This window comes from Pelodiscus sinensis, chromosome 23, assembly GCF_052426305.1.
Source record: "Pelodiscus sinensis isolate ZL-2025 chromosome 23, ASM5242630v1, whole genome shotgun sequence".
Lineage (NCBI taxonomy): Eukaryota > Metazoa > Chordata > Testudines > Trionychidae > Pelodiscus > Pelodiscus sinensis.
The window spans coordinates 8,737,474-8,753,686 of record NC_143074.1 but is presented as its reverse complement, the minus strand read 5'-3'; positions in this window follow the sequence as shown (position 1 = coordinate 8,753,686).

The window sequence follows — 16,213 nt, the reverse complement described above, 5'->3', positions numbered from 1 at the left end:
CCAGGTCCTTTTCTGCAGAACTACTACTTAACTGGTTGGTCCCCAGCTTGTAACTATGCTTGGGATTCTTCCGTCCCAAGTGCAGGACTCTACACTTGTCCTTGTTGAACCTCATCAAATTTCTTGTGGCCCAATCCTCCAAGGACTTGTCTAAGTCATTCTTTACCCTATCTCTGCCCTTAAGCGTATCTACCTCTCCCCGCAGCTTAGTGTCATCCGCAAACTTGCTGAGGGTGCAATCCATCCCTTCATCCAGATCATTAATAAAGATATTGAACAAAACCGGTCCTAGAACCGAACCTTGGGGCACTCTGCTAGAAACCGACCACCATCCTGACATCGAGCCGTTGATCACTACCCGCTGGGCCCGGCCTTCCAGCCATCTTTCTATCCATCTTACCGTCCATTTATCCAATCCACAATCCCTTAACTTGCTGGCAAGTTAGAGACCGTATCAAAAGCCTTGCTAAAGTCAAGGTATATAACATCCACTGACTTCCCCATGTCCACCGAGGCAGTTACCTCATCATAGAAGCTAATCAGATTGGTCAGGCACGACTTGCCCTTTGTGAATCCATGCTGACTATTCCTAATCACTTTCCTCTCATCCAAGTGCCTCAATATGGATTCCTTAAGGATCCCTTCCATGATTTTTCCAGGAACCGAGGTAAGACTGACCGGCCTATAGTTCCCTGGATCATCCTTCTTCCCTTTTTTGAAGATGGGCACTACATTTGCCTTTTTCCAGTCATCCAGGATTTCTCCCGATCGCCACGACTTTTCAAAGATAATAGCCAAAGGCTCCCAAATGACATTTGCCAACTCCCTCAGTACTCTCGGATGCACTAAGTCCGAACCCATGGATTTATGTACGTTTAGCTTTTCTAAATAGTGCCTAACCTGTTCTTTCCCCTCCACGGGCTGTCCATCTTCATCCCACTTGGCGCAGAAGTCCAGGAGCCGACCTTATCCGTGAATACAGAGGCAAAGAAAGCATTGAGTATGTCAGCTTTCCCCACATCATCTGTCACTAGGGGAACTAACGCATCCAGACTAAAAAACTAGTTTGAATTAGCATTTTGCTAATTCAAATTAGCATGTCCACACAGAGTGGACCCTGAACTGGGGTTAAGGATGGACGGAAGCAGTGCCGGCAGGGCATCAGATGAGGAGTTAGAGCATGGAGCTGCTGTCTCAGGCTAGCGGAGGGCTGTGCTTAAAGGGACCCGACCCCCACCCCGGACAGACAATTCTCAGGGGTGCCCCGCTTGCAAAGCAGTCCTGGCTTGGATTGCCCGGAGTACCCACACTGGGCACATCACAGCACTCGGCCATCAGCCCGGCTGCACTTGCCACAGGCTGTCATCTGGAGAGAGGGGACAATTGGGGGGGCTGCAGGAGAGCTTCCACCCCCAGAAGCCCACAGAGCCAGCCCAGTCCTCCCCATCAGGGGCTCGTACCCCATTCCTCCCTCACCTCCTTTCACTTACCCCTCCCTAGCCCCCCTTCCTGATGTACAAAATAAAGGACAATTGTGTTCAAAAATAGAATCTGTCTTTATTGAACAAAACTGGGGGAGACTGGGAAAAGGAGGTGGGAGAGGGGAAGAGAGAGGCTGGGAGAGGGGAGGGCAACTACAATGATCAGGGGTTGGGAACAGGTCCCATATGAAGAGAGGCTAAAGAAGGACTAGAGGACACCAAAGGAAAGGAGTGGGTAGCAGGCTTCAAACTAGTAACAGAAAGCAAAGTTCTTCACAAAGCAAAGAGTCAACCTGTGGAACTCCTTGCTGCAGGAGGCTGTGAAGGCTACAACTAGAACAGAGTTTAAAGGGAAGTGAGATCAAGTCATGGAGGTTGGGTCCATGGAGTGCTATTAGCCTGGGGGTAGGAGTGGTGTCCCTGCCCAAGGTTTGTGGAAGGCTGGAGAGGGATGGCACGAGACAAATGGCTTGGTCACTGTCTTCGGTCCATCCCCTACAGGGTCCCTAGGGTTGGCCGATGTCAGCAGACAGGCTACTGGGCTAGATGGACCTTTGGTCTGACCCAGTACGGCCATTGTAAGCTCAGGGCTCAGGGTCGGGGGTCTCAGTGGACCCCCTTGATTTTCATGCACACCTGCTCCTGGGTGGCCAGGCTGGCAGCTCTCCTGCTCTAGCCGGCCACTTTCCTGTGCCTAGTGCGGAGGTCGTGGACGAGGTCCACGATGTTCGCACTAGCCCAGGCGGGTGCTCGCCTCTTGTGGTCCAGGGCAAGCTCCCGGGAGCTGCCAGCCTGGTCCCGGGAAGAGGGGGAGGGCTGGGGGGCATCGGGTGGCTGGCTCGAGCTGTGCCAGGTGCAGGGTCTTCTGGCTGGGTGCTGCCAGGCTTGCACCTGGCATGGGCACCATAGCTAGCCCGTACCCCTTTAAGGGGGCCGGGGCCGGGAGGGGGGCAGTAGAGTTTCCCTGGTGTTGGCCAGAATGGCTACCAGGGAAACCTGGGGAGGGCTAGCCTCCCACTAGTTCGAATTAAGGGTCTACACAGCCCTTAATTCGAACTAGCTAGTTCGAACTAGGCTTAATCCTCATAAAATGAGGTTTACCTAGTTCGAACTAAGCGCTCCGTTAATTAAATTCGAACTAGCGGAGCGCTAGTGTAGTGCCTATGAAAGTTAGTTCGAACTAACGTCCGTTAGTTCGAACTAACTCTGTAGTGTAGACACACCCCCAGTCAATGAGACTTAGGCTTCTAATGCCTAAGGAGCAGATTTCCAAAGGTATTTTGGAGCATGAAGGTGCAGCAAGGCACCTAGTGAGATTTTTTCAAAAGCACAGGAGCAGGATAGACTCCTAACTGTCATTGAAATCCATACACTTAAAAAACAATAAATGGTCTGGGAGCACTTTATAGACTAACAAGACATGTAAATGCATCATAAGCTTTCGAGGGCACAACCCACTTCTTCAGATGACAGGAGTATCAGAAGTCCAGATTTCCTCTCCCCCCCCCTTTCCTCTTCCCTTATTTATTCTTGGATCTGGACTTCTAATACTCCTGTCATCTGAAGAATTGGGTTGTGCCCATGAAAGCTCATGATGCCATCTACATGTTTTGTTAGTCTATAAAGTGCTACCAGACCATTTGTTGTTTTTTAAGTTTATCCTGTACTGACTAACTCCGCTAACCCCTGAAGCTATTGAAATCCATGTAATTTAGGGTATATCTACACTAGCCACCCTAGTTCAAACTAGGGTGGCTAATGTAGTCATTCGAACTTGCAAAGGAAGCCCGGGCAGGGGCAAGCCATTCACAGAGCTTCAGGAAGGCAGCCTTCCACATGCGGAAGTTCTAGAGCCGCTGCTGGTCATCTCATTTCTGCTTGATGACACTGTCCCACCTGTCAGAACTGGTCTGTCACTACCAAAAGCAGTGTTTGACAGTGTTTGGGGAGAGGGATAGCTCAGTGATTTGAGTATTGGCCTACTGAAGTCAGGGTTATGAGTTCAATCCTTGTAGAGGCCATTTAGAGAGTTGGGGCAAAAATTTGTCAGGGATGATACTTGGTCCTGCTGAGAAGGCAGGGGATTGGACAAAATGACCTTTCAAGGTCCCTTCCAGTTCTAGGAGACAGGCAATCTCCATTAATTTAATTTTCAGCAGCAGGAGTGCCAGGACCTTGGGGAAGAGGTCTTCCAAATTTGGGCTGCTTGTCATCCTGCTGGAGCAGCATATGGGCAGTTTGGACAAACTGTGTCATGAGGCGCAACATGAGGTCTGTGAGCCTGGCACTGCTTTGCCGCAGCTCCAGCTTCATGTTCTCAGTACTATGGTGTTTGCAAGGACCACCAGAGCACACTGTGTCAGTTTAGTGTCCCACGGGGGGGAGGAGGTGGAGGAGTGGCATGTGAGATGTGGTCGTAGAAAGGAGCCTCTGTTAGCACGTGTCTCAGCTTGCCTGAACAAGTCCTTTCGGGGGCTCTAAATCCAAGGCAGGCTCCAATCAGTGTGGACGCACTATTTCAAAATAATTCTGAGCTATTTCAATGCTCCCTTATAGTGTGAATGTGCTAGTTGGATTGTGTTATTTGGGGAGTTATTTAGAATTTACTTATTTTGAAATTATTTCCTAGTGTAGACATGCCCTCAGAAATATGTCCCGATAGGATTCTACTTAAGCAGCAGAAGAATAAATGCATCTATACTTTTATTACAGCCACTTTTGTAATGTTCTTTTTGTATGTACTGACTAATGTTATCTTAATGGGATAAGCTAAAGGCCCTATTGAAACAGCTTTAAGCTCAAAGCAGGATTCCCTCAAAACATGAGCGACCTGCCTGTTGACTGTGGGTGAAGTTGATGAGGAGCCAATCTTTGGCTGGAGTAAATTGGCATAGCTCAGCTAAAACCCCCGGAGTATGATTTACTCCAGCTCCGGATCTGCCCTGTCTGTCTAGTTTTTCTGCTTGGTTTGCAGTTTAAAGTGATCTCAGCTATTTTATTAACCACTTTGCTTTCTCTTGATAGTTTAGTGTGATTGCAATACTGAACAAGTCTCCAAGAAGCACAAATGGCAGCACATGGAAAAGTGCCAATTTATATTTCCTGGGGCATTCTTTTCCTAAGAATTTTGGACTAGCATTGAGGCCCCTGCAAAAGTTTCTTTTATGATAACATTTGGCACTGTTATCATAGCATCTGAGGGTGTGTCTACACAGCACCCTAAACTCAAAATAAGATGCAATTTGCGCTAAGTAAATTATGTATCTTACTTCAAATCTATTTAGAAATAGCTTATTTTGAAATTTAGTGTATCTACACAGCACCAAATTTTGAAATAACGTGCTAATTCAGGCAATCCCTTATCCCTCGTGCAATGAAGTTTACCAGGATGGTGAAATAGCATATACGTTATTTCAAAAAAAATGGGCAGCTTGTGTAGACGTGAGGTAGCTATTTCAGGATACGTGTAGTATCCTGAAATAGTCATGCAGTATAGATTTACTCTGAGAGTAAGTTCTTGACAAACAGGACTTAGTTATGTTTTGTTGTGAGGTTGGTAAGAATTCTTGTCCCCATTTTGAAGATGGGTCATTTGAGTCCTAGAGACATTGAGGCCAAGAGCAGCTATGCACTGAATCATTGCAGAGCCAGGAATAAAATGCTGCCTCTCAGTCATGTGGTCCAAGCATCTGATGATCCTCTCATTGATACTCATTCAGTGCCAAGTTTTTAACATTAGCAAGGCCTTCATTTTTGTGGATGCCGAACTGCAGGTGTAAATAATGACAAGCCGTGTTTCCTGTAAGCTGTGCACTTGGGCAACCAACCAACTGTGTGCCTAGTTGATTAGCAGCATGCCCAGAGCTGCCATCATGTGTTTCTAGTGGTGGTGCACATCTGCACATTCCTCAGTCCACATAATAAAATGTATTCCTCATGTGCATAGGAAAAATTAGAGGGAACGTTGATGACAAACACAATTTTAAACTTGCCATGGTTGTGTCTGCAATGTAGTTTACAGCACTCCTCAAAATTCAGATTCTGCCTGCAAATCAGGGCCTTAAAAATCAAAATCACCTGACATTGCAAATAAAAGCAAGCCCAACATTTTATTTGCAATTGCGAAAACTTGAGGCTGCTATTTGAAAGTCTGGCCCATAATATCAGACAGATCAGACCCTTCCTACTGGAGGTGAATGACCTAAATGGCCCAGATATGATGAGTTTTAGGATCTGACACTGTTTCTTCCAACACCTCTCCTTGTAGCAATGAAGAATCAATATGCAAAAGCCATAAGCATCACAGAAGCCGTGTGCAACCATCCCCACTTTTTGCATTGTGGTCTTATTGGATCTCAAATAATAAACAAGACTGAATTCATACAGAGTTTGAAGGGGAGAGAGATCGGGGGCGGGGGGGAGAGATAACGTGTTTCACATGGAGCAGTGCTGGGTATGCAGTACAGAGGGAGCACTTTCCTTTGAACCAAACCTCAGCATGGTTCCAAGAGAAGTTGTGCTGCTGGAGCTGCCTTTTTTGGATGAGATGTGAAACCAAGATCCTGGCCATTTGAAGTCATTAAAAACCCCAGGGCACTTTTGCAAGAGTAGGGTTGTTATTCCCCATCTCCTGGCAACATTCCAACTAATTATATTCTGCCTTCCTCACTACCCCAAACAACTTCTTCTGTTGGACACAACATACTAATTCCTTTTGTCTAAATCAGTGCATAGTGTGGTTGTGCACTGGTGAGCTTTTGTTATGTCCCACCCCAGCGATGATTTCATTTTAGTGGTGGGTGGGATGAACTTTATATAACTCTTCCCGCCAACCCTAGTGTTTTGTGGGGTGTAATTAGTCATTGTTTGCAAAGCGCTTTGAAATCCTCAGATGAAAAGGCTCTACCAAAATGCTGAACCATCTGATGTTTTTTATAACATGCTCCAACTCAACTCAAGCAGTCGCGCCATCCAAACACGAATTTTCCAGTTATTTGCTCTGCACGGATCCATCTGTTTCCCTCCCTTTTGATTCGCCAGCCTCAGAGAAATCTGCACTTTTGCAGACAGCGTGGAGGCGTCGGGTGGGGGTGGTGGAGAAGATGAAGAACTCAGTGATATATGGAGTATATAGAACAGTGTATAATATACTGAGTGATGTAACAGTAAGAAAGCTAAGTGAATGCCACTGCCTTGTGATTTACTGCTTGTAAATGCCTTCTCCTCTGAAATGCTTTTAATTTAATAGACAAACATCTAGGATAAAGGCTCACTAGAGACACGAGTGATAGGATAAACACCGAGAGATTAAAGACCTGCAGGGAGAATGCACGATTCTGTTATTAAAATCCCAAAGTGTTCCCTTAAAATTAGACCCTAGCAAGAGAAGAAGCATGGAAAACCTATGCTTAAAAGAGGGGCCGCTATTGTGCTGAACATTTCAGCATCATTTGCTAAACAAAGTGAAACAGAATAATAATGCCAAGCTGGGTCTTCCGCTTGATTTTCCTCCCGCTGTCCTTAACTATCAAAGAGGCATCAAAGAAACCTACCTATTAGCTGCCTGTACAGAACAATTTCTATAGGCAGCCGGGAAGCCATCAATGCCAGATTTTCTATGGCCCCCTAATTGCACCCCATACAGCGTAGCTGCTGTTCGGCCCATGCGGCAGATGCATTTGCATAGGGCATTGCGTGTCAGTAGAACCCAGTGTAAGAAGGAGCCCATCCTGCTGTGTATTGTTTAGTATGATTTATTATTTGTTTTACGGTAGCATCTAGATGCTCCAAGCAAGTTCAAGGCCCCATTGAACTGATTGCTATCAGTCCCTGCCCCAGAGATCTTACCGTTGAAAGAGGCAAGACGGCTAGTGGGTGGGAGAAAGGAGATATTGTTACCTCATTGCACACCAGGGGAAATTGAAGCTCAGAGATCCCCATTTAACAAAGCACTTCAGCACCTGTTTAGTTTTAATCAGATGTTTATGTGCCATTGACTTGCATTCTGCAGGAGGTCTGACTACATGATCCTGGCATTAAGATCTATGAAAAAGTTTGCTGGAATGGGGCTGGATAAATGACTGGGCTTGCCTAAAGTAACATGGAAAAGCTGGGAATTGAAACCAGATCTTGTATCCCAAACCAGAGACTTAACCCTAAACCCACCCATTATTATCTCATGAACACCTAAATGACAGCCCCTGATATGTGACTGACCTCCATTGACACTGCTGAGTCCTCTCTTTTGAATGCTACCTCCTGCATCTGTGGACATGGCCAACCCGGCCACTCCTTTATTTTTCTAGATCTGGGAGGGGGAGGGAAGGAAAAGTTCACAATAATGTCTAAGAGCTTGACTGGGGCTCATTGACCAGCAGCCACCTTGGAGGCACATGGGCAGTCACCAAAGATGCTCTCAGCCTGGCAGCAGGGCATGCAGATTCTGGTTAGCAAAATGAAAGGTTAAAGAGATGTGTATGGCTTAGCATTGCTGTTCTCTTGAACGCTAGACTTTCTGACTACTTACATTAATATGACCGACTATGTAATTTGGATGATGTGGCTAAATAATTGATGAAGTCTCAGTTGGTAAATGTGCTGTATACAATAGTTAAATAGAGTTGCATTAGTGGCTAGTTGCTCTGGGTACTATATTAAGAAGTATCTGAGTTATTTTGGTAGCTAGAAATTCTGAATACTACAGTTAAGTAGCACTTGTGTTGTTCTGGTGGCTAGTGCCACTCCATATTATAGTTAAACTTTAAGCTTTTCCTTGCACGGGACATGTTGCCATGTTTCTGAAACAGCCCTTCTGGGCCAGTTTCTGACACCATTTGTTTCTCTCAATAAAGTTTGTCTACATAAAGATACTGATTGGAATAGCTTCTCTGGACTAGCTCCCCTTGTAGACCTTCTTATTCCAAATGGATTTAGCTGAATCAGAAAAAGGCTCTCTGATTCCAGAATAAGTGTGTCCACTTGGAAATAGCTAATCCTGAAATAGCTAATCCACTTTAAATTCACATCCTCCCTTATTCCAGAATAACTTCCCCATGTAGACATGTCTTAAGAATGGCCTTACTCCAGTGCCAATTCCACTGACACCAATAGGACTGTCTGTAGGGTAAGGTGGTGTTGGTATTTTGTAAGGTATGTGACTCTCATCTTGCCTGGATCACTTGATATAGAACTGCTTTCCTTTGTTCTCTAGGGGTGCTCTCTTTTTTCCTGGGTGCACTTAGAGGTCACCAAGAGATCTCTGTTTAGACACAGACGTACACTGTGTCTTCCTGAACTGAGTCCAGTACAGGATCAGGCCCCAGATTTACATGGCTGCACATGGAGGATGCACCCTACCAGAAAACTATTTCCATTTAATAGTCATCAATAGCAAATTAACCAAAACCCAGCTGATTCTGGCAAGCACAGTTAACAGCCATGTATTAGTCACGTATCACTGACATAGATGTTAGACTTCCATAAATAGGTTTTTAATGATCAAATATTACTTAATGTACTCTGAATAGCACATTAAATGGAAATTAAATGCACGGTTTAGTGTATCATCTCTTTGCATGAACTCAGAAGCATCTTTCTCTAGTGTATAAACATTGATAATACATCTATTGTTCCTCAGAATTCCACAGCCTCCAGATGTTGGAGTGTTGGGTCTCAGGGGTGTGTGTGGTCCTAATCAAAAAGGTTGTTGTTGGCTGTCAATCTCGCCCATGAAATGATATACCATAGTAGAGAAAGCAATGGACAAGGAGTCCAATGGACTGGCAGCCCCTGACCTTGGGCAAATCATCTCACTGCTGTTTCTTTCACACCCTTCTACTTGTCTAGCTAGATTGCCGACTGTTCAGCACAGGGGCTGTCTCACTCTGTGTCCGTGCAGCGTAGAGCCCTGGGGGCATTGATCTCATCCCGGGCCTTGAGGTTTTATTGGAATGTGAATAATAATGTTCTTCCTAACTTTATGCATGAATATTACTTTGTACTTACAGCCTGTGCTTTGTTCACGATCCCAAAGCACTTTATAAATATTAACGTGTTACTAAGGTCAGAAGATGATGATGCTCATTTATTATTAATTACAATAGCAGCTAGAGATCTCAGCCGAGTTCAGATCCCAAGACATATACATAGTAGGAATCAACACCTGCTCTGAGCTTATAACCTTAAATAGACAAGACAGAGGAAGGAATTAATATTCTGCCCATCTTTTGGATGGGGATCTGAAGAACAGAGAGATCAAATGAGGTCACACAAGAAATGTGTGTGGCAGAGGTGGGAATTGAACCCCCATGTCTTGGTCTATATGTGTAAATTTAAGGACAGAAAGCACCACTATGACCGCCTGCATAATCTAGGCTATAGAATTTAACTCAGTAATTTCTGTGCCATCCTTTAGACCCCTGGTCTAATACCTTCACCACCAAAACACCAGGGCTACATCTACACTGCAGGCTTCTTGCACAAGAAAGGTTTTGCACAAGAGTTCTTAGGCAAAAGTTCTTGCGCAAGAGCACGTCCACACTGGTCAAAGCACATCGCAAAAGCGAAGCGCTTTTGTGCAAGAGAGCATCCACACTGGCAGGACACTCTTGCACAAGCACCCCCCCCCCCCAGGAACCACTTCGGACAGGGCAAAAGGGCACCAGGACCGTCCAGGGCTGGGGGCTGTAGCCCCTCTGAGACGTGCTTAAAGGGATCACCCTGGACAGCCATTTCTCTGCTTTGGGATCTCTGGTAGGGACTGAAAGCTGTAGCAGTAACTGTTGTAGTTGCCCTCTGCCTCTTTGGACACCACAGCTTGTGCCCTAGTGCTTTTGGGGACTTGCCACTTCTCCTTGCTGAGCCATGGAGCCAGGGATGGCCCTGAGCCTGCCATTGTGGAGTGCCTGCAGCTGGTGCCATATGCTGCCTCGCTACTCCTGCACAAGCTCAGTGCCAAGCTCACTCTGGACTCCCTCTCCCTGGATGCGGCGGCTTCACTGTGGCATCCCTACCCGACCGTGGAGAGGTGATACTGGAGACTCGACATCAGTTCCGACTGGTGGGACCAGTTGGTCTTGGAGCAATGGGATGACCAGCAGTGGCTCCAGAAATTTTGGATGTGGAAGCAGACGTTCCTGGAGCTGTGTGCTTGGATCGCCTCTGCACTGCTCAGACACGACACCTAGCTGTGTCCCGCCATCCCCAGCAAGATGGTTGCCATCTCCCTGTGGAAGCTGTCCACCCCAGACAGCTACTGCTCAGTGGCAAACTGGTTTGGTGTGGGCAGGTCCACAGTGGGTGCCGTCTTGATGCAGATAAGGCCTTCTGTGGGCTTGCAGTCCCTTCTCAGGGGAAGGGAAGAGTCCAGGCTGGGGGGGATGGGACGGGGGGAGGGAAGCCCTGTCATCCAGGGGCTGGTGCTGTCCCTCCCTCACATGGCCCTGCTGGTGAGGGGGGGAAGTGGGGCAAAGGGACTTGGCGTGTTTGGGGGGAGAGGGCATCACAGGGGGATGGGCACCCCCCAAGGGCTCATGCATCTGCCCAGTCTAATTCTGTGTGTTCCCTTGTTTCTGGGTGCCCTTCTGCAGGTTGTCTGAGCCATCAATGGCATCCTGCTCAAGAGGGCCTGTGGGATGTGGATACCACCATGACTGGCTTCGTGCCCTGGGATTCCCCAACTGTGGGGGAGCCATGGATGGGACCCACATCCCTATCCAGGCACCAGAGCATCTAGTGGCCCACTTCATAAATCAGAAGGGGTACTTCTCAAGGGTGCTCCAGGACCTCGTGGACCACCGTGGCCACCTCATGGATATTTATATGGTTGGTTGGGCAGGGCACATGACGCCCAAATCCTCCAAAACTCCAGCCTGTTTTGCAGGATGAAGGCAGGCACTTACTTCCCCCAGCAGGAATTTACGGTTGGGGACTATCGCATGCCACTGTGCATCGTGGGGGACGTGGCCTACCCCCTCGTTCCCTGGCTGATGTGGCCATACACTGTATGCATGGACCCCAGGTGGGAAACATTCAAACATTGAACCGGGTGGAGTGCACCTTCCGACGGCTGAAGGCGAGATTCCGTTGTCACTTCTGTCTGGCATCCACGTCTCCCTCCCATCCCCAACAGTGCCAGCTCGAGCCATTCTTGTGCCCCGGGGCAGCAGGCACACGGCGCATGCACAGCTCCCATGCCCCGAGTGCATGGCGCCCCTTACAGCTGTAATCAGGAGCCCCGGGCTGTAAGGGGTGCCATGTGCCTGGGGATGGGGGCTACATGGCGCCACTTACAGCTACAATCAGGTGCCCATAGGTTGGCACCCCAGGCAGCTGCCCGGCTAGCCCCCCCTTAATCTGGCCCTGATCCCCAATCCTTCCCTCCTCCTCTTCCCTCTCCTCCCAATAAACACAACTGTTTTTGGTTAACAAACAAGAAACTTTATTGTCTACACAGAGACGAAGAGTGGGCCGTGGGAGGGAGCTCTGAACTGGGAGTAGGGGGGAGGAAGAGGCTCTGAAATGGGAGGGGGAATTATTGCTGGGAGGAGTGGCTCTTCCCAGCACCTCTGCAGGTGCAGAGACCTCACCACCCTTCAGCCCGGGTTGGGGCAGGCAGCAAGGGGAGGTGGGCAGGATGGGGTGCAACAGGAGGGGGCATGGGCATGGCAGGGAGGGCAGCAGGGTGGGGCAAGGCCATGCCATAGTGCACGGCTTGGCCAGTGTGCGAGATCAGCACAGCGATGCTGTCACACATGCAATCTCAGCGCTGCAGGAAATGGCCCCATGGCTGCTGCTGCTACTCCTGGTCGGCCCGCATCTTCGTGTGGACCACCTTCTCCATCCTCTCCACGGCTGCACATGACGCCGGATGAGCTGGTTCGCTGCCTGGCCCGCCGGACTGGTGCCTGGGTCATCGGTGCCACCACTGCAGGATTCCTCGCTCCCGTCTGGTCCTGCTGCAGAGAACACAGAAAGTGGTGAGGCGATCAGTCAGCCCTGCTCACAGTGTCCCTGAGCCCTGGGCCCTCCTCCCTGAGCCTCATGTGACACTACACAACTGTGGCTTGGGCCCAATCGGTCCCCCATGTGTGTGTTCACAATAAGAATTAGCTCAAAATCCTGGGGAGTGAAGTGATCCTCCACGGACTGTAGCACTTGGGAGACATTACCGTGAATGACGACCCCTTTTGTCTGCGTCCTAGTCACTTGGCATGCTGTGTCCGTCTGCCTAGCACTGTGCACACTCCCTCCCCAAGGTAGAGCACATGGCTTCTACTCTTGTCGCTGTATGTGAGCATACACCATTGGGATGCTGTAGTCATGTTTGCATGCATATCCCCACATTGCATGGGAGCAAGTGTGGCAGATGTGATCTGGGTTCTTGGACTACAGTCATTGATTTCCTCAGAGATGCAGCCAGGGCTACTGAGGAGTGTACCGTCCCTGCAGCAAGACTCAGTGGCCAGAGGCTCGGGCTGGCTGCTTCCCTACTCCCCCTCCCCCAGCCCTCGGACAAGTAGCCCAGGGAAGTGTGCGGCCAGAGTGGGGGGCTTCCCTCGGGTGCAGCAGAGGGACCGGGAGCAGCCAAGGGGCTCCATGGGGGCCACGCTCAGAGGTCTGGCTTGTTGCACTTTTCCCAGGAGCAGCTGCTGTGTCACATGAGCAGGCATGGCTGCGTGCTGTCTGTATGCGGTAACCTGCGGGAGGCGTGGGGTGTGGCCTGCGCCCTTGGGGGCTTGGCTGCTTCCAGTTGGCATCCTCCTTTCTTCCCCCGGGTAGGACGTGTGTGAACAGCAGGGTCCCAGGCGTGCCCTGGAGCTGCCTGCTGCGTCCACGTGCCACACAGTCAGGCTGCGTACTACTGCACAGCATGCAGCTCAAACGGCCTAAATGATGCTTCGCCTCTCCGCCCCGCCCCCCCCCACCTCCAGGCACCTGCCTCTCCCACCCTTGCAAATGAAAAGCACAACACTCACCGGAGGAGACGTCCCGGCTGCTGGGCACTGGCTAGATGTGGAGTGTGATGGTGCTGGTGCAGTCATCTCCCTCATCTTTGGAGCCAGTGGTCAGGTCGCCCTCCTCGTCCAGGTCAGGCGGCCTGACCACAGGGGCGCGCAGCCCGGTGTCGACCACCAGCGAGGGTCCTTGCACCACTTTGTCGGCTCCTGTCCTCTTGCCCTCCGTGGCCCTCATGTAGCCCAGGTGCAGCTCCTTGACCCAGACTTGTTCAAGGATCCGGGTCGGATGTCCCTGCTCGGGCAGTGCCTGGGCCACATGGCCGAAGATATTGGCATTGCAATGATGGGACTGAGGGTCGTGGAGGGCTTCCTCCTGGCACCACTGGTCCAGGAGGGCCTCGACCTCTGTCCCTGACCAGCATGAGGTGTGCCACTTTGTGCCCTTCCTTGGCTACTGGGAGCCTTGAGGTGGCTGCTGGGAGGGAGGTGCAGGCTCATAGGGTGGCTCCGAGGCAGACATCTCCTGGGGCTCCTAGGTAGCAAGGCAGAGTCACGTGGTGGAGAGCTGCCAGCTATGCTGCTGCTGCCATGCAGCATCTGCAGGGTGCCTGAGCCTTTAAGCAGGGTCCGGCAACCAGAAAGTAGCGAGCTGTGAGTGCAGGTATGGCGCGTCCAAGCGGCCACCTGCATTTTTTCCTGGGAGGCCAATTCTTGCACAAAAACTCCCTGCTGCCTGTCCACACAGCTCTCTTGCACAAGAAACCTTCTTCCTTGTTTGGAGTGTCAGCTCCTGTGCAAGAAGCCCTCTGTTCCAACGCTGTACTGTAAATTTACTTGTGCAAAAACGCACTTGCAGTATAGACGCTCTGCAAGTTTTTGCACAAGATTAGCCGTGTAGACGTAGCTTGTCTACTCAGTCATATCTGCTGCTTCCTTGTCTTACAGAAATATGGTTTCACTATGTTTACTTGTGTTAGCGCTGTGGAACAACACAACAGTGAAAAGCATGAATAATATTTGGCAAGGAAGATAGAAAGAACCCAGTTTAGCTGTGTGTTACCACACTGTTTGCAGAGACGATGGTGAAGAAAAGCAATATTCTTTTGCCTTGTAAATTGAATACATCTGATCTGGAGTCACTGAAAGAAAATAAACTTTAAACCTCACAAAACCTGTAAAAGAAACACTTACTTTTCTGTATAATACTGTGTTAACTAATATTTAGCATGTGTAGAGTTCTTTGCAGCTGTAATGCATGGTACTAATATGAGTTAGTTCATTTAGCTTTGTAGTATTTCCATTCTTCATCTGAAGAAGTGGGTTTTGCCCACAAAAGCTCATGATACTTCTCTAAGATGCTATAGGACTACTTGTTGTTTTTACATACCCATGGATAACAATCTCCATTGCACGTGTAATTAAACTGGGGAACTTCTACACAGGTCGGACTTCCCCGGTCCAGCACGTTCGGGACCTGACCCATCCCGAATGAGAGATTTTGTTGGACCGGGGATGGTCAATTCTGTCCTCTTTGCTGATGGTCTCTGGGCTCTCCCAGGGTCCATCAGCAGACATGCCCGGGCTCCCCTCTGGGCTCCCTACCTCCAGCTGGCTCCCCACCTCTAGATCTGCACCCCTGTCAAGCTGTACTGCTGGCCCCAACCCCTATTGCTGGCTGGACCCGGCACCCCCAGCCAAGCTGTGCTGCCGGGTCTGGCCCTGGCCCTGGCTGTCAGATGATCTGTGCTGTTGAGTCCTGCCACAGACACTGTGCACATTCTTCTCTGCCAGATCTAGCTCTGGCCCCAGCTGCCAAGTAGGCTCCACGCCCCCAACCAGGCTCTGCTTTTGGCCTCAGTCCTGGCCACTGGACTCCACACTACTGTCTCCCTGCCTCCAGGCTAGCTCCACTCCGGGCTACCAGCTCCTCTCTCCACTGGGGCTCTTTGGTCCTGCACCTACTGTACCACAGGTGTTGCTAGACCAGAGAGTCCCAGACCACAGAGGTTCAACCTGTAGTTACCCTGAAGTGGTATGATTTTGACAAGTCCCAGAGCCAAAGTGCAGGTGAGAGAATATTCCCATAAAGTTTCCAGCTCCATTTCTGAAGTCCAAGTGGCTTGGATGACAATTTGTATTGCTGGATGCTCTTGCAGACCCAAGTTCCAAGCTATCAAAAGCTCACTCTCACGTTTAGTGGTCAGCTCCAGGGTCTTTTTATTTTCAGGATCTTTCTATTTTAAAGCCCCATGATTTTTTTCCAGCTTCATTTTCAGGGTCCAAGCTTTTGGAAGGACTCAGAAGACATACTCCACAGGTACAATCAGCAAGGAATTCTCCTTTGGGATAATGTTTATAACAAAAATAAAAGCTTATCCCATAAAAGTCCCTCAGCTTGTGTGACACCCTTAATCCGAAGTGACACACAACGGTGTGGAGCATGACAGTGCTCAGTCTTTCTCCTGGCCAGGATTAGGGAGGGTGTGAATTTAAAGGAAGAAAGGTTAACCCCTTATTCACTGAGGACAAAAGGATGCCACTTCCATCCCATCACAGCCCTATCACTAATAGTGTCCCCAATCCATTGTCTGCTTAATACCAGATATAAGAACTCTGCAGACCGCAGCCAAAGTCTTTAATCAAACATCAATGTCCGCATTTAATGACTTATCTCTAAAATTACAACAATTTGAATTTTGAAACAGGAGAAATGCTGCCTCTCACATCTTCATTACTCTTCAGTTTGTCCCTTCATGCTGACTTGCACTCCTTCAC